The following is a 26128-nucleotide window of genomic DNA, read 5'->3' on the forward strand; positions in this document are numbered from 1 at the left end:
GTCCGAGCTAATCCTCAGATGTAACGCTTGAAACTTCTCTTGATTACGCTGCTCTCATAAGATACTTGACAAAAACAATCTTGGGAGCAAAAGGGAACGTGGTGATCAAACACATCGTCATACTCTGGAGTCTTGAGCTGAACTGGAGTATATGTGTACAGAGAGCTGCGTACTTAATATTATGCCCTTTTGTAATATTTTACCACACACTTGAACTTTATTGCTCTGCTCTATTCCTACCGAAATAAAAGCTGCATGAACATCGCTCTGGTTTAAAAAAAAAAAAAAAAAAAAAAAAAGAAAGCATGATTCATTCTATCTCTGCAGCACAAATAATTACAGCTCTGCTTGACACGGTGATGTGGAAATGTCTCACCATCAGTCAGTTTTAAAGAAACAGACATGATTGAAAATCTGTTTATTTCTTGGCCTGTTCCTGTTGTGTTCACATGAAAATTGGACAGCTACTCTACATCATTCCTGTTGCATCATTACTACAATTCCCTTTATGCCTCTCTGACATTATTGATAGCTGTGAGTTTGTTTACTCAGCTCATCTAAACATCCCAGTTAACAAGCTTGTGTCTGTGACGTTGAAATTTGTTGTCCTTCATGGCTAATTCTCCTGCCTTTTGATAGCAGATGATATTAGCACTGTCATTATGGCCCCTCTCAGTGTGGCATGGGCAAGGATGTGTGTATGTGTATCCGCTGAGGTGTGTGTGTGTGTGTGTGTGTGTGTGTGTGTGTGTGTGTTGTGGTGTGTGCTGCCAGTCTGGCCCTGCCTGTCTGCAATTACTCCCCTCAGTGGAAACATTAAAAATCTACTGCCATGGAAAGATGCCACGGCTGAGACACTCATGCCCGTACGCACGTACTACAAAGACCCCGGAGTGGGCTGGATTCTCCACATATGCGTGTCCCATCCATCGACTGAGAAGCAAGAGCAGATGCCAAGATGGGAATTACCACTCCAATCAGAACAAGTGGTGCAAGAATTCTGAGTGCAGTAATGTCCTGACTGCAGCTTTGGCTTACTGCAGCTTTGTGGGTTTGTGTATTCAGGGATGTGCCAGTTTAAAAGCCCCCTTCAGATAAGAAGCACATGGGAGGCACATTGAGATTAGCGTTGAGATGAATAGGCTGTAGATATTCAAATTTTGTTATCTGAGCCATAGTGGGTCCATTTAAGAGACTTGATTATACAGAAAGAAAACAACTCTGCGTGTCAGCGAATGTGTTGATATCTCATCTGTTTTTATCACCATGCCTAAAAATTAGATTTTGATCGGCACTGATTCATCAAATTTCATCAAAAAAAAATTTTTTTTGGCCTGTTTCTGCATTCACTTTAAGGAGTAAAGAGGAAATAATGATTACGCTGTCATTTTTATATTCACTCGATATGAGGCTGCCCCACAAAAAGCCAATTTTCAGTTCTAACTATCTCAAAGTGTAGACAAACATCAATTTTAAAATGTTATTTCTGTTTGTTGCCCGAGGCTACAGCTGCATTAAACTCATCTGAGTGGTATTTGCAAGTTTTGCTGCAGGTCTGTGTAAAAAAAAAACTCATTGAAACATAATGAGACACTTGCTCAGTCTGGTTTGTAGCAAATTCCTAGTGAAGCTCTGAAGCAGTCTTTCATACAGCTGAAACAGTTGGTTTATTAATCAATTATTTAATCCACCGAAAATTAAAGGTGCTCTTTGAGTTTTGTTTTAGAAAAAAAATATGTTTTTACATTCACATTTACATTCATTCATTGAGGTCAACATTTTAACAACATTTTAGTCCTGCGTTGTTTACGTTTGTTTGCTAGCTTGCTGTCTTCTTCACTGCATTTGAAGGCAAATTGCTGCACTTCTTTTGAGCGTTACTGCCACCAACTGTTGATCAGTGGAATAGTGTGAAACCGACAGGAAATGTTTATCACGTCGCTTATGTGTGTGAGCAAACAAAACAAATCAAAAACCCACTTCTAAAATACCAAGTAGCGCTACTAGTGGTGGAAAAACTCCCGACAGGTACCTTTTTTGGAAACTATTTTGATAAACAGTTAATTGTGGAAGTCTGTTTTCAAGAAAATCTCTGGCTTAAGAAAATTTTAATGGCCATTTTTTCTGATATTTTGTCGACCTAATAACTAATCAACAAATCAATAAAAAACTGTCAGATAATGAAAATTGTTAGTAGCAGCCCTGGTCTTGTTTTCTTAATTCTTCTTAAAACCTGTTCATGTTATTCTGTATTTCTTCTTCACTAATCTGTTGATGTGTTTTTATGCTGTTTCACCAAAAATCAATGGTTGCAGATAAATGGATAACAAAGGAGATACAAACTTTTTTTCCTCAGGCCGACATTATATTTGAGTCAGTTTAGAGCATCTCTATCTGTCTCACATATCCAGTGTTTCAGCATCTTTGTAAGAAAACACAGCCCGGTGAATTTATTGACTTTAATACATTGTGTTGAAGTCTATACCTTTTTGCAGTTTCCTGGCAATAGAGCTGCATCGTCTATTACATCCATTAGAAAGATGTTAGCAACATAAAGACAAGCGGACAGATTTACAACCGTTTATATGAACTGGTGGTTTTCCCCACAGTCTAAAGCCAAAGTAAAGGATTCTTGCTGTTTCCTTTATGACTTGACAATATAAGGCAGACTCTTAAAAGCAGAGGGAGCCTTTAAAATGACAGTGATTGCCTGCATGGTCTTCTGTTTGCTTTTTCTTGTGGTCACGGTGGCTACCCATGCTCTCAGACTCTGTCCTGAGCAATTTGTTGTCTCCCACATCACAATTATACAGTCTATCAGCAAAGTGAGCCTGCTTTGATGAAACAGTCTCTGTTTCAATTTATGTCATCCTACAAAACCTACATTTCTCTCTCTCACAGACAAGGAGGTGTCCGACACCTCGATGTGTAATTTCCGCTGAGTTGTGATGTGTCACGAATCAGAACTCCTTAATTGCTCCTCTGTTACAGTACTGATGACACTGTGATTCTGATGTATTCAGATATTAGTGAGTTTTCACTTTACTCTCTGTTTCTTGTCTTTGTTCATCAGGGAGGGATATTGGATGAGGCAGTAATCCGGGCACAGGTGATTGTGCAGACTTGTTTTACTTCTATCTCCCTACACAGTTCATAAAAACACAACATGCACATACATATAGAGACCCTTACAGTCCTTCACAAATCCACATAATAACATCTGTCTTCTGCAATTTACCACTCTGCTACCTTCTCTTCCCTGTGACAACAGATGTGCTGTACAGTTAAGGACATTGCAATAAATTATTTGCTGTGTTTGTGTTGCACTTGATGGGACAGAGCGACCACATTTCAATGAGTAAATGTGCGGCTCCTGCATATGAGATATATATATATATATATATATATATATATATATATATATATATATATATAATTAGTTTTTAACACTCTTGCAATAAATCAAGTTGGTGATACTGTATGTAAACATCTTTTTGTTGCTAACATTGTGATTTCGTGAACACATGTAGTGTGATGCACTTTAACAGAACCTCAGACTGAACTGTTTAAAATGTACAAATGTACATGACATTCACTTTTTCACTTATCTCCGGATTATGGACATTTCCAGTCAAGATAAAAATGGCTGTAGATATGATCACTAGAACTGAAATGAGTAGATAATTAGTTCATTGAAAAAAAATTAAATAGTAACTATTTTGATTATCGCGTAATCGCCACAGTCATTTCTTATACAAAAATACAATTATTTACTGCTTCCAGCTTCTCCATTGTGTTGATTTGTTGCTTTTCTTTGTCATGTATCATTGTAAACTGAATATCTTTGGGTTTTGTACAGCTGCTTGGACAAAAGCAAAAATCAGCTCATGGGCTCTGACATATTGCAATGGTCATATTTTTGTGTTTTCGGATATTTTATACAAAAAACAATTAATCAAGACAATAACGGCAGATTAATTGATAGTGAAAATAACCAGCCTCAATGATTATCTACATCCAAGTTTGTGTCGGTGAAGATAAACGCTGAAACGATTAATGAAAGATTAGTGCAATTATATATTAATTCAGTAGTAATTTGTTTTAATTAATTGTTTAAGTCATTCATCAAGCAAGAATGCAAGACATTACTGGCTACATTTGTCTTTTTTTGTTTTATATAACTGTTTATTGAAAACCTTTGAGTTTTGGAGAGTTGGTTGGACAAAACAACCAATTTGAGGAGGTCATCTTGATCTGTGGGGCATTTTCTGATACTTTGTAAACCAAATAATTAATTTGATGAATTAGAAAAATAACTGTCAGATAAAACTAATGAAATAAACATAAGTTGCACCCCTGCTGAAGTTATTCCACACCTGGAAGTTATATAGTCAACAGACATGCTGTGAAAGAAAAGAGTCCTTCAGCTGTAGGTAATGTAATTAGAGACACGATGTGCTACAGTATCAACTCACTGAGTCTTGCAATTCAAAGCCTGGGCTATTATTCACAGTAAATGCACATTTGTACTAATGTAATCTTACATTTGACTGTTATCAACCATATTTCACAGATGATCTTGTTAAGATTCATTAAATGTGCTGCCCATGGAGCCTCCAAATATCACCTCAGGTAACTGACTCATATTCTCATGTATAACCGGTCACATCTATATCCTAATTTATGTATAACAAGCTAGATTAATAGATAAACAGTTTTCATTATAGAATATACTGTAGGAAGATGAGACTGAAACTTTGTCCAACTTCAAAGTGACACAAGTGAGGCCCAATTCAAATCCTGCATTTTTAAAATATGTATTATCAAAGATTTATTACAACGTGCACTACTTTTTTTTTAATGGAGAATATATTTCTGGGTTAAAAATAGTCTTGACAATAGCGATAGCATCAATTGAATGTGTTGCTGTAAATTGTGGGCTGACTGGAAGCTGTGATTGAAAATGGCCCCTTACAGCAGAGACAAGGTGGAAATTACAATCCCCATGTATGCAGCCTACACGTCTATATCAATCAAGAAGCACAGCTGCACTCACAATTGAGATATTTACATCCATTTTGCACAATCGCCACCTACCATAGGTCATTTTCTTCATCTGAAGTGTACAGTAAAGGGGAAGGAATAAAGATGGTGATTACGTATGAAAAATACATTTGGCTGTACAAAAGGGTTGTGATTGCTACTGTGGGTTGACAATGAAATGCTTCTGTGTCCAAGTTTCTGCTGGTCCACAGTGTAATGAAGCATGTGGGTTGTTTTTTTTTTTTTTGTGATGGACAGAGCTGAAGCCATTACACGGCACAGATTCCCTAATAAGAGCTCATCATGTCATTGTTTGTGTCAGGGAAAGGGCAGAGTGGAAAGAGAAGCTACAGGAAAAGCATGAGGATCTCTGTTAGGTCTAAATTGTATGATGATGATGTCTTGAAACATGTTGGGCATATTTAGATGGCAAAAGATTAAAAGTAAACTACTTTGGATTGACTATTCCTCCAGCAAGATTAACAAATGTAGAGTTTTCCAGTAGCCACCGGATACAATCAGAATCAGGATTACAGACATCATTTATGATATCAGAACAGAGCCAGATAACAAGAGAAACATTAACATAAAAGCTAAGCAGCTACGTGTGTGTGCGTTTCTGAGTATATATGTGTGTGTGTGTGTGTGTGTGTGTGTGGAGCATATGGGTAAAGGGGGGCGGTGATGGCTCCATAATCATCTTTCCTGCAGACAGGAAATGTTAATATTCGATGTTTTGATTCACTGTCTAAGGCCTGTAAAAATGAGTATGCAATACATTTGGCTTGGAAACGCCTGCTGCTCTGTCTCTGCACCATCCAGCAATGAGCACACGATGAAATGATTCATCACAGCAGAGACAGCTTCCAGAGAATGAGATGAGATGAGAGTGGGAACTGTGTCATTTTATATTTCCCAGAGAAATACACAAAGCGAAGATGAATTGTAGCTGCTGGAGGCCGATGGAACACCAACACAGTCTGGCACTGAACCGGGCGGCGCCCCACAGGTGTGATAACGCTACCGTATTTGTCCAGGACCTGTAATTAAAGAGGCAATACTCCCCTGATGTTGCCCTCTCCTCTCGGCTGTACAGAGCCCTCTGCTCAGCTTGGACAAACTGAAGGTCACTGCGAGAGACTCAGATTGGAAATGATCTAGATCTTAGCAGGTCATGCGGTCCCGTGAGTGCTGCCCCATATCTCAGTATAGGCTAACTGTACCCCAGCTAGTTCAAGCAGAAAGGGCAAAGTTTTGTTTTTGTTTGTTTTTGGGTTTTTTTTTTTTTTGTTTTTTTTTGAGTTTCGGATCTTTTTAGTGATGACACGCTGAAGCAGTAAATCACACATGAAAGCTCCGGGCATCAACAGTACATAGAAGTGATGTTCATTGCTTTTCTGTTTGTTCTCCATCCATTTGTATCTAATGAAACAATATCACAAAATGAACAAGGCTCTCATAATGAATTTGGGGGTGGGGGGGGGGGGGCTCACAGTGTTTTGTTCTGGCTCTGTGTTGTAGAACCAAGAGATAAATTTCACATGACTCCGACTGGATTGTGGAAGGTGCCCTCTGGTCTGTTCCATTCATTAATGCATTCCTAAAATATTTAATTTCCGTGCATGCGTGTCTTTGAGAGGATTGTGGTTAGCTGCGTTTATAAAGCTAAGGCCATAATAATTACTTTACTAATTTGCAGCGTTTGTGCTAAACCGATAAGACGCCCTCTTTCATGGGATTCAGAGGCTGCCATCAATAATGTGACTGCTTGGGGTAAAAGTGATTTAAAGCCCATTTCACACTTGGCTTCAAAAAGAGAGTGATGGCTCGGCATTCTCTGATCCACACAGCTACCATCATGACCACATCCTACCCACAAGCTCTGTATTTAATGCCAACAAACAAACAAACTTGAAGTTGGAGGAAATGTTTCTCTTAAAAGTTCTCTCGCAGTTTTTCTGCGACTCTGTTTGTTCATGTGAGACTGTAATCAAAAAAACTGCACTGCGTCTCTTTCAGTCGCTTAATCTTACATACCAGCTGAGTATCCCTAGAAATCACGTTCATATTGGAAAAAGTGTGCCCTATATGTAGGCAGGCAAGAAGTAAGGGTGCAGGAGTCAGGGTAGTGGAAAGGTAGATAACTATAATTACAATCTTTCCCTTAATATGAAGGGTCACTCCACTGATTTTACACATTAAGTTCAGTGTCCTTGTCATAAGTACTATACAGCCTGTGGAAACAGTTGTATAATGTATTATGTGGCTCTGAAGGGAGTTTTTTTAGGGCATTTTTGCCTTTATTGGACAAGGGAAATGAGAGAGAGGTCTGACATCCAATAAAGGTCCCCATCTGGCATCAAATCGGGGGCGTAGCAATTATATAGTATGTCTACTGGGGCTTAGAAGGTCTTAGAAAATAACCGTCAAGGTGTCATCAGGGCTGTCTTAATTTTAGCTTGCGACTTCAAATTTATAACAGTCTGTGTTACCAACTGGAGGTGTGGAGTTTGAAAGAAGAAACATTTATTAAGTTGGTGGAATCTACTGAAAGATGCTATCAAGTTGCATTATGGGTATTGTAGGATCAGGGTTTTAAGGGTGCAACTCATATCAGGAGTCGGGATATATTGGCCACTGCTGCTTCTATTTTGACCATCTTTTTTAAAAATCCAACTTAAGAGCTGAAAAATAAATCGACAAGTCAATAAATCATCATCTGTCTTGATAATCGATTAATCATTTTTGTTAATTTCTTATGAAAAAATGCTAAAATTCTCTACTTCCAGCTTCTTAAATGTGAATATTTTCACTCTCCTTCTATGACAGTAAACTGAACTGAAAAATAGATGAATTGTGGACTACTGGTCTAGGCAAAACGAGACATTTTAGGTTGCATCTCTGGCTTTGGAAATGGTGATTAGCAATTTTCTAGAATTATATAAACCAAACGACTATTTGATTAATTGAGAAAATTGTCAACAGATTAATCGATAATGAAAATAATCATTAGTTTGCCATAACCATCATCCTCCATAACTTTAACCATACCACAATTGGCATGAGCAGATTGTAGAGGGCAAAAATTAACCTGCAGTTTTGCAAAATTGTCATTCTTGAGAGAAGAAGATGAGAGTGAAGGACGGAGTGACTGTGTCTCAGTGAATGTACATGCTGTTGTTGCCTTTAGCAAACAAGCTGGTGGGTCAGTGACTTCATTAACGGGCTGATGGTACTCTGTGGAACGCTGAACACTGATGATCAACACAGAGCTCTGCTGATTAAAGTCCCATTCACTCAGTGTAAGCACTAATTATCTAGATTGACATGCCACTATAGCTTCTCTCTGTGCTGAAAGGTCTGGACACTCTGTCCTCTATTGTCTCTGGTCATGCACATAGGCGGCACAAAATGGATTTTCACAATGCAGCCAATACATGAGCATAAACAGTTTTTAATTTCACACCATTAGTTCAGTAAGACATTATGAGTGTGTGTGGTTGTTGGCATGGGAGGTGCAGTATTTACACATTACAACAGATTACCCAAATATTTAGCTACATATTGCAGTAGTTCATGACCTGTGCTCCATAGCAAGTCAATTTTTATTTGTTTAGCCCAATATCACAAATTTGCCTCAGGGGGCTACAATCTGTACAGCAATACAACATCCTCTATGCTTAGGCTAGACTCTAGATTTGAATAAGGAAAAACTCCCTAATAAAAAACCCGTTAACCAGGAAAAATTGGGAAATTCTGCCTTTTGCCGAAAATTTGTCCCCAATTTAAAGCTGCACTAATCAATACTTCCATATTAATGATGGATTGTAAGGTTTCTCTTTTAGTGACAAACCCACAGAGAATTATCACCTTACTCTACAGTTCTCCTCAACTCTATGGGGCATTATAGCATCTCTTAGCTCATTGTTTTGGTTTTACAGCATTGTCGTTTCCAGGCCATTTTTTGGCAGAAATGATCTCATAAACCAACTGTACAGTACACTACCTGCCCAGCACAAAATGGAAAACAAACAAAGTTAGTGACTGGTGAATATTGTTGATTGGAGCATTAAGCAGCTAATGTTAAGCACCCAGATATTCCCCTCAGGAGTTGGTGGAGACCAAAACAGAGCTAAATGGAGAGCAAATATTCTTACATAGACAAAAACACAACCTCAAATGGATGCTGTTATTGCTTCATGTCTGCTGTGTAAATAGGCAACTGTTTGCCATATTAGATTACATTCACTTTGTCAGGAATTTTATTTTTGCATCACAAGAACACTGTTTCGTTAAAACAAAACATCACATGCAAAAACATTCAACCAAACAACAGAACATATCAACTTTGTAATATTATGTCGGAGCCTGACAAGCCCGGGCAAGGCCTCTCTTCCTCCGGGCAGCTGTCCTGCTCCTGCCTCCGTCTCAGACTCACCCAGGTCGACAGCTGCTTCCCCAGCCTGCCGCTGGGTGTGCAGTGCTATCTACTTCTTATTTTTTCCGATTTATGGTGGGTGGCAACCAGCATTAAGGCACATTACCACCACCTACCATGTTGGAGTGTGAACCAGAGTTATCTACTTCCACAAACAAACACAGTGCTACCTTGTCACCAAACTTTTGGGGGTTGGAAGCCCCAGACGCAATGCCCAGGATGGGTCACGTTGTAACACCAGCGATTGTCTGACCAATGAGAATTTGGTCAGACAAGAGCATATCGACCAGGAGACTACAGCCCTACTGGAATCAACAGCAGACATCAACCCAGGATGTTAATTGAATGACCCCACAAATGCATTACCGCAGCCCATTAGTGTCCATGCTGCCTTGACCTCCATCAAGAAGACACGATATGACGTCTTTAGGCTATGAAGTGTTGAAACCCACAGGACACACTGTGACTTTATCTAAACTGGAATGCAGAAATAACCTTTTCTAAAAGTGTAGATGTCTAAATAATATGACTATCTATGCATGTATCGTTAAAACGATCACACAGACCTGTGAGGAAGAGATAAATAGAAAGATACAGCACAAACACCATCTTTGTGTAATGAGATTATGTTCACTTGGGCTGATTAAATTTGGTTCCTCCAGGCATCAGGTTCTTTGAACATCTTGTGGCTGAGATGTTTTTTTTTCTGCTATCATCACAGAACATGCAGTACTGTACACATCACAATGTGACCAATGTTTGTAGAGCTGCAGTTTCCTAATAAGAGAAAGTTTCTGTTCATTTCCCTGAACCAAGAGTTTCCACTGATGGAAAATATGTGAGCCTTTGAAGGTGTATATTTCATCAGACAATAAGATGAAAGGGCTTCAAGCTCAATGACAGAAATGGAGAACTGATTTTCTTGGACATGTCTAAGTCTGTTGTAGGTTGAAAGGACACAGAGACGGTTCATAATCTGATTAGACATCCATTACTCCCTCGCAGGGACATGGCACCAGCACAGAGCAGGAACTCATTGTGTAAGTACAACAAATACACAATCTAGTCCATGTGCTGCTGTGAGAGAGTGTGCAGTCCATATTGAATGTTAAACTTACTACAAGGCACTTTCATTTTGTGTTGATTTTAGTGGCCCCTGTGGACAACAACGGTTGTGTTTTCCCAGATTGAAGACTGCATTTCCCATGAGCACCACCGTCTCGTGTCGTAAATATCTTGACTAGCACGTGCCTTTGTTTTAGAAGCAAGTGAAAGACAGATGCTTCTTATTTTTAATATCATTTTTCTTTTTTAAACACAGCTGTTTACTGGATGCATAGGGATGAGGTAATGTATCTGTTTGTGGATATGTAAGATTAATACTTGTGATATGACAATGGTGAAACAAAGTAAACTTTGTTTCAGTACCGTTCATACACCTAGGTCACATGTAAGGCTGCATTCACACCAAATCCGGCAGTGCGGCACCTTCCTGCAGGGTTGTGCGGAGCTGGTGACGTGTTTATTTGTGCTTTAGAAAGTAACTGCTGATTGTGACAAATGATGGTGTTGATTTTGTAGGCCTGGGACGATATGCTTATATCTCGATATGATACTTGGGGCAATATTTTCAGTCTCTTGCTCCAGTATACAGTGTGCCAAACCATTCATTGGTGTCCTTAGTCCACTGAAATACAATATGAAACATTACTGGCAGATAAGATAAATGGTCAGCAGCCTTTTTATTTTAAAAAAGTTAACTGCTCTGGGGAAAAGCCATAGCTGTCCAAGACACTGAGTGGGTGCAGCGTTTTTGAGGTGAAACAGACTGAGCACCAACTTATTTTCTTTGCACCAGAGTTGGTTTAAATTGTTTAATGCTGCAGTTTGTCTTGGTCAGCCGGTCTCATATGTTACCGCTGGAGTTCGCTGCTCCGCTAACGTTACTCTCTGAATGATGTTGAAAGTTCACAATATAGGCTACTTCACGTTCATCTCGCAAATGTAATTATTTAGTCATTAAATCAAAACATGCTTGCAATCGCTGCCTTTTTTGAGGACGAATTAAAAGATTACTCTATTGTGTGTGCGCTGTAGGCTGTCCAGGTGCTACGCTGCCGTCGCAGATGAGTTCCATCTTTTTCATTTCATCAACATCACATGTTGGAATTTACAACAAAGGCGGCAGCCAGTAATACAAAGGTGGCCCACCTTAGGCAGGGAAAACCCTATTATCTTCATAAGCCAATATAATCTTGAATATAAGGCACGTTAAAAGTGCCTAATCGAAGTCTTTAATTTGATTTTTCAGAATTTAAGGTCATAAAATGTCTTAAAAAGTCTTATTTTTAATTATGATAGGTTTTAAATTTTGAAGTGATGCCTAGTTACATGAGAAGTATCTCCTCGCAGGATTCAGTTATTTTAATATGGTTTAGTCTTCGGTAGCGACTCAGTGCAGTCCAGCTCTTTGTTATTCTGTTAATGTTTTAATTGGTTCTCCACAGACGAAGGCAACAGGATTGTTGAAGTGCACGAAACAGTACAGATGACTCTAAGCTTAAGACTGTTGGTCAGGGGGTTTCAGAGAAGACACAAAGGTCTCTGTTATTTCTGATAGTTGCTAGAATCTGGATAATAATGTTTTTAGTGGGGAGCCACAACGGCCATTATGCAACACGAAGGAAAGGAGTGGACTTTTAATTTGGTCACTGCTTGTGTTTACAGTTTAATGGACTGTTAAAGTGGATGAAAGGTAGATATACTGTAATGTGTCTGTGTCTTAATGTGGAGAATTAACTATAGCCGACTCTGAGTGCGAGAACGATCAGAACAGCCTTATTGTTTTACACACTGTTGTCAAAATGAACAATTCCAAGCAAATTGTAATTAAATTGTAAATTAAAATGCTTTTTTTTTTTTTTAAACACAGAGTTTTATCTAATGTAAAGCATAACAGTGGGACACAGTCCATTGCATTTGCCATTAATTTGATTAATTTATGAGATTTTTACATATGATTGTTTATATGGAGATACAAAAATATCCCTATTAATATTGTCAAGTTCAAACATAAAGCTCAGCCCCAATGTGCATTTTTTTTTGGTGTGGAAAGGGTATTAAACTTTCCCTGTCAAGGTCTTACAAAGGTCTTAAAAAACATTAAATTTGATTTCAAAAAGTTTGCAGCAACCCCGCTAATGGATTCTGTGAGACTTAATCATTTTAATGGACCAAGGAAAGTATGTAAAACAAATATGAATTGCGTAATAGCAATTTGTCCTTCAATTTATACATGGACGTGCTGTAATAAGCTATTGTGGTCGCCTTTTCTTAGTTTAAAAGTAATTCCTAAATAAAACAGTTGGAGATAATGAACCCTTTCCCTTGAATTATCATTTATATTAAACTGGCTCTGTTTTTCTAATAATAAAAAGCAGATAATACATATAATGATGTGTTGTATTAGCTTGGCAGTGAGGTCTATGAATGTGTAAACAGAGGAAAAATAATCACTATGTATACTTTAAAGAAAGAAACTTCTAATATTAGAAACTGATCTCTCACACCTATTTCCACTCAGAAACACTGAAATTACAGTCCTGTTAGACATGAAGTGAACTGCTGGTATATGCTTCAACTCATTAAACTCAACCATCATTGCTGCCATTTTATCAGCAGGGGTGTATAAAGCCGACTCGTCACGTTAAAGAAATGAACCTCAGGACCAAGGGAAGGGAATAATGAGAATATAATAAGAAGCAAACATGACAAGATGTCTACTACATGACTGCAAAATGTGATTTAGTAGAATTAGATATTTTAGGAGTGTATAAAGCTATAGCCTGCTATTTAAAAATGCACACACCAACATAATTTATCAAACTATCTTCAACCCTAAGATGGGCTTTGTACTTGTTGGACCAGTGCTGGAAAGCCAACCTTAAATAGTTATGCAGAGGTGAATCCCCGTGCAACAATATCCAAAATTCAGCCAATGGTTTTTCTGTGAACCTCTACTTCAAAGTAATATCGATTGCGATGCCAATCAATGACTTCTCCGGTTCAGTTGGCATTTCTGTCAACTTTGTAATGGAAAAGTAACGCACACCAAGGGTTATAGTGAGGTGCTTATCACTGGAAGTAGACTTGAGAGTAAGAAAAAAGTGTCGCACACACTGGCTCCACATGCATTTCTCTTTTATTCAGATGACGTTTTGGCGCTCAGGTCTTCTTCAAGATCAACAATCATAGTAAGGCGCAGGCACTGGTATGTTATACTACACCCTAGTAATACATCTACTCGTGATTAGATGATCATGTTCCACCATTAGGGTGAGAAAAAACAATCAAGAGGCCTTCAATGAATTAAAACTTATAACAAACAGTGACAGGAACTACAGCCAATCAATTCTCTTCAAATAAAGTGACAAGAACCACTATGTTTCATACCACATATAGAGATTTAAACTTTCTATTCTATTTTTTTGGTTAAGTATATTCAAATATGTTAAAAATACATTTATTTTGAATAGATTTCTAATATATAGAAAAACATCATAACAACTTAATCTAAATATCCAATTAATCAAGGTGCATTACAGGAAACACTTCAAGTCATAATCCATACTAAATCCATGAGGTGACAGGGTTCTCAGATGAAGGATCCAATAGTGTTCCCTCCTGGAGAGTAAAACATCCAAGTTACCTCCTCATGGAGGGAGTGATACTTTCTCAATACCAATATATCTGAGAAAGGAAATAGGATGATTAAATTCAACAGAATGTGCTGCTACTGGATAATTTATGTTTTAGCATCTAATATTACTTCCATGTTCCGCAATACGAGTCTTCAGTGCTCAACTCGTCTTTTCAGCATATGACTTACCAGAAGGGCAAGTGATAAGATAAATGACTGACTCAGTGTGACATGAAATAACTCCTTTCATAGGGATCTCTTTACTTGTGTGAGGATATTTAAAACTGTTACAATAGAAAGTGTCATTGCAAAATGATGTCTAATCCACTCTTCTGTGCCAGACATTGCCTGATTCTTAAGAGAAATACTCATGAAACTGCATTTTTATTTGAGTGCTGATTGCCACCCATAAGTCAGCCTTTGACACATTGTCATTTCAGAAAGTCATCCATTGAGACGGCCCCTAATGGCCCATGTGCCGAACCATAACATCCATGGTTTGAGTTTGGCTTTGGGACCTTTGTTGCATGTCGTCCCCTGTCTCTCTCTAACCTTGTTTCCTGTCGTACCTCTACTCTCAAAACAAAAACAAAATCATCCATTAAGGGGAAAACATCCAAATTATCATTATCCAGACAAATTGGCCACAACGTCAGTTTTCTGATCCACCCTCCAGAGAGGGTGTAGAGCAACGCATTTTTACCCTGAAGTCCTACGTCAGATCACTAAGGCGGATCAAAATGTAAGCTAGGTAGGCTAGGACGGCAAAACTTTGCAGCTAGTGGAACATTTTTTCTTTATTTTTCCAAAAAAAGATCCTTACCTCCTATTGGAGCTTGTAAATCTGACTGAGAACATCGCTTTGCATCACTTCGCTATGTTACAGTAGCTGCTGGTGTGCTGCTCCCATCTCGACAGAAAGGTTTGAAAAGTCTTATACTTGTTGCTCTAGTTTTCATTGAGATGGACCCATTGATCACTTCTTTGAGGTTGTATTTGTCGTCAAAAAATCTATTAACTTTTGAGGAACTTAAACATAATATGAGCAGAATGTTTAATAAAAGACACTAATTGCTTTAGCAGAAAGAGCACAATTTAAAAAAACAAAAACATTTCTTTAATTCAATTTCTTAGGCTCCTCAAGCTCTTTCATAGCAATGATCTTGCTCTCTGCTTTTGTCTGATGTTCATATGATTCTGGCAATCTATTGAATACATCTGAATGAATGAAGTGCATGCTATTATTAAAAAGAAACTTTTGTTGATGTTCAAGGTAATACCTTGTCTTTCGAAACACTTTTGAAAATATTTCTGAATACCAAACCATCACAGCAGAGAATGGTACTCTTTTACATGTCAGTGATAGATGCTGACATATCTACTGTATGAAGAAACAAAGCTAAATTGTCCTTGAATATGTATGCTATGTATTTGGAGGCCTTGACCCTGTCTTCCTCCTCATATCATCCTTCTTTTTTATGAAACCATCTGTGATCCAAATATATCAGAGGAGCAGGTCTCTGCACCAGCGATCACAAGACAGTGAAGTACATTGGCTCCAAGCCCAAAGGCCAAAAAGAAATTAGTTACCCATGATCATATCATTTATTCAGCTGACACTGTGTTCTTGGCTTTGTGGGGTTTTTTTCTCTTTCCCAGTCTCTTTCTCTATTTTCCTTGTTCATTTGTGAGGAAATGCTTCTTCATTTGTTTTGCGTGATTGAGGAGGGAGATGCAGGCGAGTCAGTACAGCCTTGGATAAGAGAGGGAATCCAGTCACAGCTGGTGTGTCGCTCTCCCATAATGAGCAAACGTGACAAGATGAAATTGTGTAGCATCTGCCATGTGCCACAGCCCAGGCATTTTGAGGAAAGGACAATTTAAAGGTATTCATGTGGCTCTGTAATTGTTGATGGACACGAATAGAACTTTTTTTTTTTTCCTTTTCTGTCACCTATAAACTAAATTTAGAGACAATTACACAGTTGGCACTCTCTCCCATAACTCTTATCCTCTGTTCCCTCTGTGTGAGTCATATGAGATAGTGATTCATGGGTTATTATCCAAGATAGCTTGCATTCTTGTCAGTGCACTAGAAGTGGTCAGAGGTGTTGCCAAAGGGTGTCTGAGGATCGAGGAACTCAATCATTTTCCATCCACTATAAACAGGTGTAATGGGGCATAAAGCCTCCTACCACCAAGGGCAGAATATCTTCTTCGAGTAAGCAAAAAAACATGCAGTAAACAGAATGCATGTCACATATGGCTAACAGCAGCAATGCTCAACTGAAGGAAAAAGGTTTTGAAGTTTTGTCCTTTAAACGGCTCAATTGTAAGACTTTGGATGTGTGAAAATAAGTATCACAGAACATGAAATGCAGTATAGTCACAAACATGGACTATTATTAGTGCTCTCAGGGGTTCCTTTTGCCATGCATTTAAAGGAATAGTTCTACATCTTTAGGGAATATGCTTATTTGCTTTATTTCCAAAGGTTGGATGAGAACTATTACTCTGTCTTTAAGTCAGGTATGTAGCTACAGCGGGGAGGCAATTATCCTAGCTTAGCATACAGAGTGGATGTGGGGTAAACAGCTAGCTGACAATAATGAGTCGTTTTGTGTAACAATTTTTTTTGGAACACTTTATTTTCATTTTCTCCATTTAAAAAAGAAAAGCAGCATTAACAGCAATAACAATAACAGACAAAAATACAACCCCCCCCCTTTCCATAACACCCCCACTGTTGAGGACAGCATAAAGTACATTTGAATATTTTAATGACAGAGTAAGCCTAACATATAGCAGTGGGCTGTATCTGTCACAGATATAGGTATGGGAGTGTATTGCAAAAAAAAAAAAACAACCCAAAAAAAAACCCCTCAAAGATCAAGGCCAAGATAAACATACAGAAAATAACACTAAGACAGAATCCATGAGCAAAGATTAAAAGAATAACGCCAGCAACAGCTGTACAGTACAGGAAATGTATACAGTGTAGCAGTTTCTTGATGTACAGTTTAATCATCCCAGCGCTACACTACAGATTGTCTCCAGCTATAGAGTTGCAAAGTATGAGAAACTATTTTGAGCGCTCCTGGTTAGAGACATAAAAGTCCCGTTCATGTTCTTAATAGACAATGTTATGTGAAGTCGGAGAACATTAGAATGAAACTCTCCCGACTGAATCATCAGAAGAAAAGATGAACAACTGAATATGAATATCTGGTTCTTTGATTAAAAAAATATAAAGTACAAGATTGCATACTTGAAAATGAAAGATGAAAAGTTAACTACGACTCTGGAGGTGCATTTCAATAAGAAACATCCAGTCAAAGAGCTCAACGTCCTATAACATGAGCCGGCAGGCGGAAGTTTAGGTAACACTCTTTCATTATCAATTAATCTGCTGATTATTTTCTTAATAAATCTATTAATCATTTGGTTTATAAAATGTCAGAAAATAGTGACAAATAACCATTATAATTTCCCAGAATCAGAGGTGACATCTTCAGATGTTTTGTCTGACCAGCAGTCTGAAATCCAAAGAAATTCAGTTTACTGTCAAGTATGACGAAGAAAATCATTAAATCATCACACTTGAGAGGTTGCCGATTAATTTTCTGTCGATCAATTCATCGGCTAATCGTTGCAGCTCTAGAGTTTACTTTCGGTTTATGGATAAATATTTGATTAATTTGGCAACTACGGCATCATGTTTTGTTTTTGTGGTTTGCTCATAACTGCAACAGCGAAGCATTTTGACTTTGCTACGGCTGTGATTGGATACAACTCTGACTGGCTTCTTCCCCATTGCATCAGTAGCCAAGGCTTATGGGTATTGTAGTATTGAGTCATACACCATACCAAACTGATGGAAAAAAAACATTATTTCACAGAGACAAAGTTGAAGTAATTAAAACAGACTAGTGCTTTCCCCCTGCTTCTAGTTTTTGTGCTAAGCTAACGTGTGGACAGGAGAATTTCATCAGTTTCATCATATTTCAAAGTGAATAAATATATCTCCCAGAATGCCAAACTATTACTTATAATTGCCAAGATGGCTGCTGGCTTTGGAAGCTGCAGTTTTTAAAAATCTGAAATTGCCAACTATATTTAACATGCCAGTTTCTCAGCCTTTGCTGCACTTAATTGCACTCCCCTCGGTGGTGAACTTTGGCTCAAGCAAATCTGCTTTGACTCTGACAACATGTTACAAAATGTGTAGGAAAGCACTGCATGCCTGGAAATTGCTGTCCAAAATGCGGCTCTGAGCTCTGATAGCGAGACTGAGCTCTGGTGAGGAAAGTAGAGAACAAAACCGCCCAATCCCTCCTGCAGTTGGTCAACTATCTACTCTCTCCAGACATCCAATATGTCAGTGGATGGTGGAAGAAAATTGTTACAGGTGAAACGGGTGGATGCAGTGTAAGGCAACAGTGGCAAGAGCTGTGGACATTATAGATATGCAACCCGCATGACTAAAACAGGGAACTGGTTAAAACTCCACAAACTACTCCTTTAAAACCCACCGTCAGTGTACTTTAGCTCAGAATTAATCTAACCAATTTCTCTGTCTGACTATTATGAACATTTTCTCTGATACTTACAGAAACAGTTCCCCTTTAAGTAATTTGCATTTTTCATCTTTGCGAGCAATCTACAGCGTGAGATCAAAGTCCCTCTTTAACTCATTAGTGGATAAGATGGAAAATAAAATTCCCAACACTCCCGTACGTAGCTTTCTGTGATGGCTGCTATTAGCACACGGTGAAAAGGCCAACATAGAAATAATTGCTCAGTTTAATTTCTGAATGTGTGAGTTTGAATGATATTGCTTTATTTTTTTAAGCAGGCTTTCCACCATTTCTCTCCCCCCCCATCTATATATTTCTCCTCACTGAAATACTGGATTCAGAAGCACATAGAAAATGTATTTTTATTCAATTAATGCTGCATGTATTGAGCTCCATTCCCACACTGTAGCCACAGAGCTGACAAGTGGCTCTTGCTCAAAATAGCACCCAGGCTATTTCCCCAACTGTCACCCAACAGCTCAACAGTAATAACAATAAAACTATTTAAAACGCTCAAATCACAACTAAATCCGATTGTTGTCACACGTTCCTCCTTACATGACATTTTTTTTAAGTGCCTTAGCTCGAGTTTATTCATTAAACATTGGAAAAAAATTCACATAGATGTCCTGAATCAGACCAAGCACGGGTTTTTCTCTTTTATGCATCTCGTGTACACATAATGCTGCTTTTCTAGGAAGAGGACAACATGGATTTTGTAACAGTATGTGCTCACATGTGATCTCATATATATTTATACAAACACACACATATCGGATCATGGTCACTTTTGGGGACATTACATAGACTTACATTAATTTCCTGGAGACTTACTCTAACCATAACCACTACTTACCTAACCCTAACCTTAACCACTGACCCAAAAATCAGCTTTTTCCCAACTACAGACATTGCTTTTGTCCCCAATTGGACAAGCCATCCCCAAATAACTGGTCTTTAGTCTGAAATTTGTCCCCAAAAGTAGCCTATGGCAGTAGCCTATGACAGACCACACACACACACACATACACACACAAACATCTCATTGGGAGTTTTACCATTAGGACCAGATCGGTTTTCAAATATCTCAGAGGAAATTAAATTGGGAAAAACAATATTGATGTTTGTGTCTCTCTGTTCATGTAGCAGAGTCTCTTTTCAGCTCAGGCTCCTTCGACATAAATCACCAGAAAGAAAATCTCTTTGCTCAGCTGTCACTCTCATGCGGTACAGTACATGAGTGTTCAATCGTCACTGCTGGTACATGACAGAAACCTGAAAGTACTCAAGGTTAGGAGTATTCTGACTTTCTTGTACAGTATAAACTGTAACATGTGTCTCTGTATGGAGTAGCATAGAGTAATTTATAATGCATTACTGATCACCTGCGTTAAATTAATAATCAGTAACCAGTAGTTGGTTTCAGTTTAACAATCTGTTACCAATAGCAACCCCCTACTCACACAGTTCTACAGCAGTTTAACATTTTACATTTAGAGTCATTGTGACCCAGCAAATGTCAACAAGAATCTTTTTCTACACCTGGGTTGGAGCATTGTTTGTAGGTACTTTATTATTACTGTTTTTGTGATTATCAATTGGTGTTTTAGTAGAATGTAGTATTTCTGCAATCAGGACACTGCCAGCTAGCAATTATACTAGCTGTCTGAGACTGATGTGTCGCTAATACAACTGTAAAGTTTTAGTCGGTGAACCTTTACAAACAGGATGAAAGCCAAAAGTATCGAGGTATATAGAGTGGTAGAAAAATGAGCAGCATCAGTACAAGATGGATTTTTTTTTTTTTTTCCATAGCTCTGATTTCTACCCGTGAAAATAGGAAATTACAAAGACTTCCAGAACACGTACTAAGATGTAAAAGGTTTGTGGACAAAAAACCCAACTTACAGGTTCAGCCAATTTTCAGCAGCAGAGGTGTTGTACAACCTGACCCCCTCTCTCTGACACTCAACACTGCTTTCCCACTCAGCATTTATAGTTTAGGTCCCTACCAACCCCATTACACAGTGAAGGGTGAGATACCTGCAGCAAAGACTGGCAAAAATACTGCAATTAATTAACTTTACAGTCAATGTGCATGTGTGTTTTTCACTTTTAGAGAGGGGGATGCTTGTGATTCATAAGATCACATCCTTGGTAAGCATATTAAAAAACTTAAAGCAACAGAAATCATAAGAATATTAAACTCTGTCGTAAATAATAGACTGCTAAGGTATTAAGCCTTATGTGCAGTGCTTGTATTGGCTTGTTTTACACTGAACTGTATGTTACAGCTTGAACTAGCAACAGACCAGACCTGAACATCAGGCCATATGAATGGTGATGCGTTAGTTTACTGTTTTTACATACTGAAGTACATTTTAATGGTGATACACCGGAGAGCCTCTCATAGTAGCCCAGCTGCAATAGAGGTACCCACACAGAAACTCTCAAAAGGCCATTAACGTCCTTCTTGTGACTGTCAAGGCTCAATTGGACTCCCTGTCGTTTCAGAGTGACAGTGACAGTAGCTCCTCATGGCTGGTTAGCATTGTGTAACTATTCGTGTTACACTGTGGTAGTCAGTCAGTGTGCCCTACTCACATGTGTCATATATTTGTGGCCACACCTCCTACAGCCATTTGCCCCCAGTCCTGTTTAAGGATGTAGTTATCCTTTAAATTCTAAGTAGTCCTATTTTTGTTTTTTTTTTTCAAAATTCTCTCAACTAATATTTTTAAAAACAGATTTATTATGTTTTTGTCATGAGATCACAAAAAATGTTTATCGTCTGTGACTTCCAAACTTCACCCACATTATGAGAAAAATGATGATAGAGAAAAAGAGATATAGGCCATCTTGTATGGATGCAATAGTGCGTTTTCTTCTGTTCCCTTGGAAACCACAATACAGTATAACAGACAGCACTTCCTTTCATTGACAGGATGGCTACTCATGTGAAGGTCAGTCATAGTGTTTCTCTTCATCTGACGTCAATGTGACTCACTTCACTTCACACTGTATTTACACAGGTGAGAAAAGGGGAAAAAAAGAGAATATTTTGATTTGAAATATCCATTCAGTGTAGAGTAGCTTTCACAGGTTGGTATTAATGGATAGAAATCGTCATCAGACCTTTAGAGGTGTATGAAGGTGCGTTAGTGTCACAAGTCTGAATCAGATTGGAGCCAAGTCTCTGAGACATATTCACAAACTGGCATTGTCCAATTATTTTGGAGAAGACTGGTTATATTTGAACATTTATAATATATTATTCTGATTTTTAGTTGAAGGATTTTGTAAAAGTTAAGTATACCTCCCATTATCAAAAATGGACCAAGTGCTAGAGCTGAAAAGTTAAACTGTGGAGGAGTCGGGTATGTGTGGATACAGTATTACTTCAATGGTAAAAATCCTACTGACTGTTGGATGAGAGCTTCAACTGCTGTACACCAAGGCTGGATCACCAACCGGGCAAAGTGGGAAAACTGTGTGCTAATTGATTTGTGATAATTTTGTTAACTGATTGCTCTTGAGGGCAACCAAACTGAGGATGCAAAGGTGGCTCCTGCATTCTTACCGAATCTTGAGGCCCCGTGTCAAAATTCATTGTTACAGCTGTTGTCAATCAGATTTATTTGCCTTTTTTAATATCTACCAATGTAGAGCAGGTTTATACTTGCATCATTGCAAGTAAGTCATGTTACATTGTCATTAATGCCACAAAACCAATGAAGGACTTCAGGATGGATGGATAATGACATTGGTCACAAAGGAAATTTTCATTCAATTTTAAGTAAAAGACCATTACACAAAGATCAAAGGTCCCATCCAACTCTACAAAAGACACTTATATTTTTACTGTAGTGATGTTGTGTTTGTCTTACTCTTGGTGTGTCTCTATCTTCTAGTGTGTGTATTGTTCTGGTGTAGTTAGCTAGCCACTTAACTGACTCTAAAACCATTCTTCATATAACTGTATTAGTATTCACTCATTCTTAAGTACTCATATCAACATTATCTGTCCTCCGTTTCAAGTGATATGATGGCCAAGTCAAAGAAAAGTTTTCCAGCCTGTCCGACTGAGCCACACTGGTTGTTTCAAAACCAGTTTGTCAGGACACCGTAGAGCTTCTGATTTCAGTTCATTTAGTATAAAAAAAGTTAAGGTCTGTTTTTTTGTTGTTGTTGTGGTCCCTTTGTAAAGAAAAAAAAAGCATCTGTTATTGTCTTGCAGTATTTGATATTTACCTAATTTACCTTTGTATCTAACCTAAAAAGCACCAAGTTTCTCTGACTCTGACTTTGATCGACAGTCAGCAATTTAATGACAGCGAAATTAAATTAAGATACCTCACCATAATCACCAGGCAGGGCCTCTAAAAGGGACACGGGAATATGGATAATAAAATAGCTATACAATACAATGTGATGGAATGGTCCAGAAAGTCATGGACCTAGGGGCTTTCGTTATATTTACTCTGGTTCAAACGAGTTCACCCGTAAACTGCTATTTAACCCCATCTCTTTGAGTCATGACTGAAAGTAAAAGAATCTGATCATCCGTGTAGCGAGTCTTCCTCGCTGGAGCTGATGTGATCTTATCTAGAGTAGCTTCCTGACTGTTGCTCAGATAGCAGCACTCCTGGCGGTGCCCTCAGATAAATGCTGCCACAGAGCATGTGCTCTGCCAGACATAAAGCTGCATCAAAGCTGTTTGCAACATTAGCACCACTGGCTGCATGACTGCGCACATTAGTTATGGTTGAGGGTGGTTGATATGAAGGAGATGAAGGGCAAGGAGATGTAGATGAAGGAGGGAGGAAGGAGATGAAGATTATATGTGGGAACAATAAGGGCTCTATTTTTGTGATGGTGCATGGTGGGGTAACTGGGTCAGAGAAGTGATATTTTTGTCAATTGTACACAATTATTTTCTATGTTTGTACATGTTTGGTATTGATGTATTGATGTGAATTGCTGTGGAATATACTGAATGTCGCTGAATTTGGAGACGAGATGCAGCAATGTCGTGCTGTTTAAGATCTTAATTTAGATGAAAATGTGTATTTGATTATGTACAAAACAGTGCACCATTATCTCAAATGAAAATTTCTCAGCCATAAAAAAATGACAAAATAGACTGTGTAAGGTGTTACACAGTGTAGTAAAAGGTTTCACCGTAGTTAGGGGGATTTAAAGAATAGATTCACATTGTTTCAAATCAGAGTTATTGGTCACTGTAATTCTCCCTCCTGTCCAACCATGAAATGGTTCCTTCTTTAACATGATTCCAATGTAAGAGATAGGGATCAAAATCTACAGTTGTAATTCTGTACAAAAATGCAAGTTCAGCCAAAGGTGAAATGAGGCTTCAGCTGTCTGAATTTGACAAATCAAGGTTACAGCCATTTTATTATGAAAGTCCCTCTTTGTGTTTCCTCGTACTGTGTTTGCTGAGTTGCAAAGGAGGAATACAAACACAAAGACACACAAAGAAGTTATTTCATACTAAATACTCATATTAGCTGTGACTGAATTTTAGAATGCCTTTTTATACAGACCAAGGATTGTGGATTTTGACCCCCCATCTCTTTATGTTTGAAACATGGTAACAATTGATTACAAACCCGTAGACTACACACAGGTGATGTGCATTTAACTAATTCTCAAACCTCTCAAAAGTATTCACCTCTTAAAGGGGGTGAATACTTATTCAAACATGTTGTTTATATTTTATACTTGTACTTATATGTAAGCATGTTTAATTTAGATCAGTTTGTGGAGGTCTATCTTTCACTTTTAAATCTACCTTGATTCGATAAAACTGAAAAAATCTGATTACATCTCAAGTTTTTGTAGGTTAATGTCAAAAAACAGTTATTTGTTGAATATGCCTGTCCTATAGCTACAGCCAATTCCACTGAAGAATATTTAAAGTATTTGTTGCTAAATCCTGTTATTTGCACTATTGTTGCAGTCTAAATTAATTTGGACCTCAGGTTAATCTCCAGCCAAACATAATTATCAGTTCCCTCATGAAAAAAAACCTGGACCATTTACTATAATGAGCCCATTGTGCAACTATCATGAAACATGCTAAATCAGCAGAGTCAGCACGTGCTCCGTTTGTCAGACAGGACTCCAAAGCTGCGTCGTCATTTCATTCTTAACAAACACGACAGTGATTGGCAGGCACGTCCAATTATAGCCGCAACTGGCTGACACCAGCTCAGGTCATCAAATTCCCACTTGGACCTCCAGTTGTCAAATAGTCCCATTGATCCCTGAGCTGTGGTATCTATTGAAAGCTGATGAGGAACTGTACAGGTCAGGGGAGACGAGCCTGGGTGGGTTCAATTAATGATGCATCATGGGAGATTGACGTGATTAGTTGTGGTAGGGAGGAAAGCCCTCTGGTCTTATTATGCGATACAGATTTGTGTATGTGTTAGAGAGAAAAAGAGGGCTCATTCTGAATCTAATTATAATTTTATGTATTTGAAACTGTACTAGTTAACATTTTATATTAACAATGGATCAAATTATTCAAAGGTGTGATGAAGTCAGTGATGAACCAACAGAAAATTATCACCAGACTCTGCAGTTCTTTCCAGCTTTATTGAACGTTTTAGTGTCTCTCAGCTCATTGTTTTGGTTTTATGGGCAGCAACTTTAATGTTTTGGTTCACTCACCCACCGGTGTCATTAATGTCATTTTAAGACACAGCAGTCAGTTGATTTCAGGGGGAAAAAACACCTTACTGTACCTGCCCAGCACCAAATGGCGAGAAGACAAAGCCAGCAACTAGCTGGTGAACATAGAGATGCATTCAGCAACTAAAGAGGTAGATTCCTCAAGAGCTGAAACCAAAACAGCCAAAAGGAGACTGAATATTGGACATTCATTGGGTGGCCAGAAACATGACTGGTAATTTTGCCATGTGTCTGCTGGATGTGTCAATAGGCAAGTATTTGCTAACATGTTTGCTATAACAACTTTATAACACATAATATGTCAATGATGTGTTTATATTTATTGTGTTGCACCCAAGTGGCAAAAAGGAAATATGATATGAGACTATATTAAATTAAAAGTAAAACCCCATGAAACCAGTCTTCACTGCACTCAACTCTGTCAGGAGATGGGACATGACTCACCAGCCTTCACAAACAGAGAAAAAGAATAATAAGAGTAAAAAGGTTGAATGTTTTCAGCTGACTCATGTGTGTTGTACACTAGTACCTTTTTTAAATTGTAAGTTTATCAAGAAATCAGGGCAAAGTGGCAGCAAGCAGGCTCAGAGTAAGTGCTTTGCTCCTATTTTTTTCATTGAACTTAAATTTTCTATTGCTGTTTAACCTGCTGTT

General features: G+C 38.2%; 1 long non-coding RNA gene across 3 annotated transcripts in view; it reads left to right on the forward strand.

Annotated features, from left to right (window-relative positions):
* LOC122979641 overlaps positions 1–26128 on the forward strand; it is a 130910-nt gene that overhangs the window by 37195 nt on the left and 67587 nt on the right. The window contains exon 3 of one of the 3 annotated variants that reach the window (XR_006402895.1): positions 10419–10521. The exons of the other annotated variants lie outside the window; for them this stretch is intronic. This is a non-coding gene — a long non-coding RNA (uncharacterized LOC122979641). The remainder of the gene's footprint in view (positions 1–10418; positions 10522–26128) is intronic. 3 annotated transcript variants of the gene reach the window in all.

Source organism: Thunnus albacares, chromosome 3 (genome assembly GCF_914725855.1).
Source record: "Thunnus albacares chromosome 3, fThuAlb1.1, whole genome shotgun sequence".
NCBI classification, from domain to species: domain Eukaryota; kingdom Metazoa; phylum Chordata; class Actinopteri; order Scombriformes; family Scombridae; genus Thunnus; species Thunnus albacares.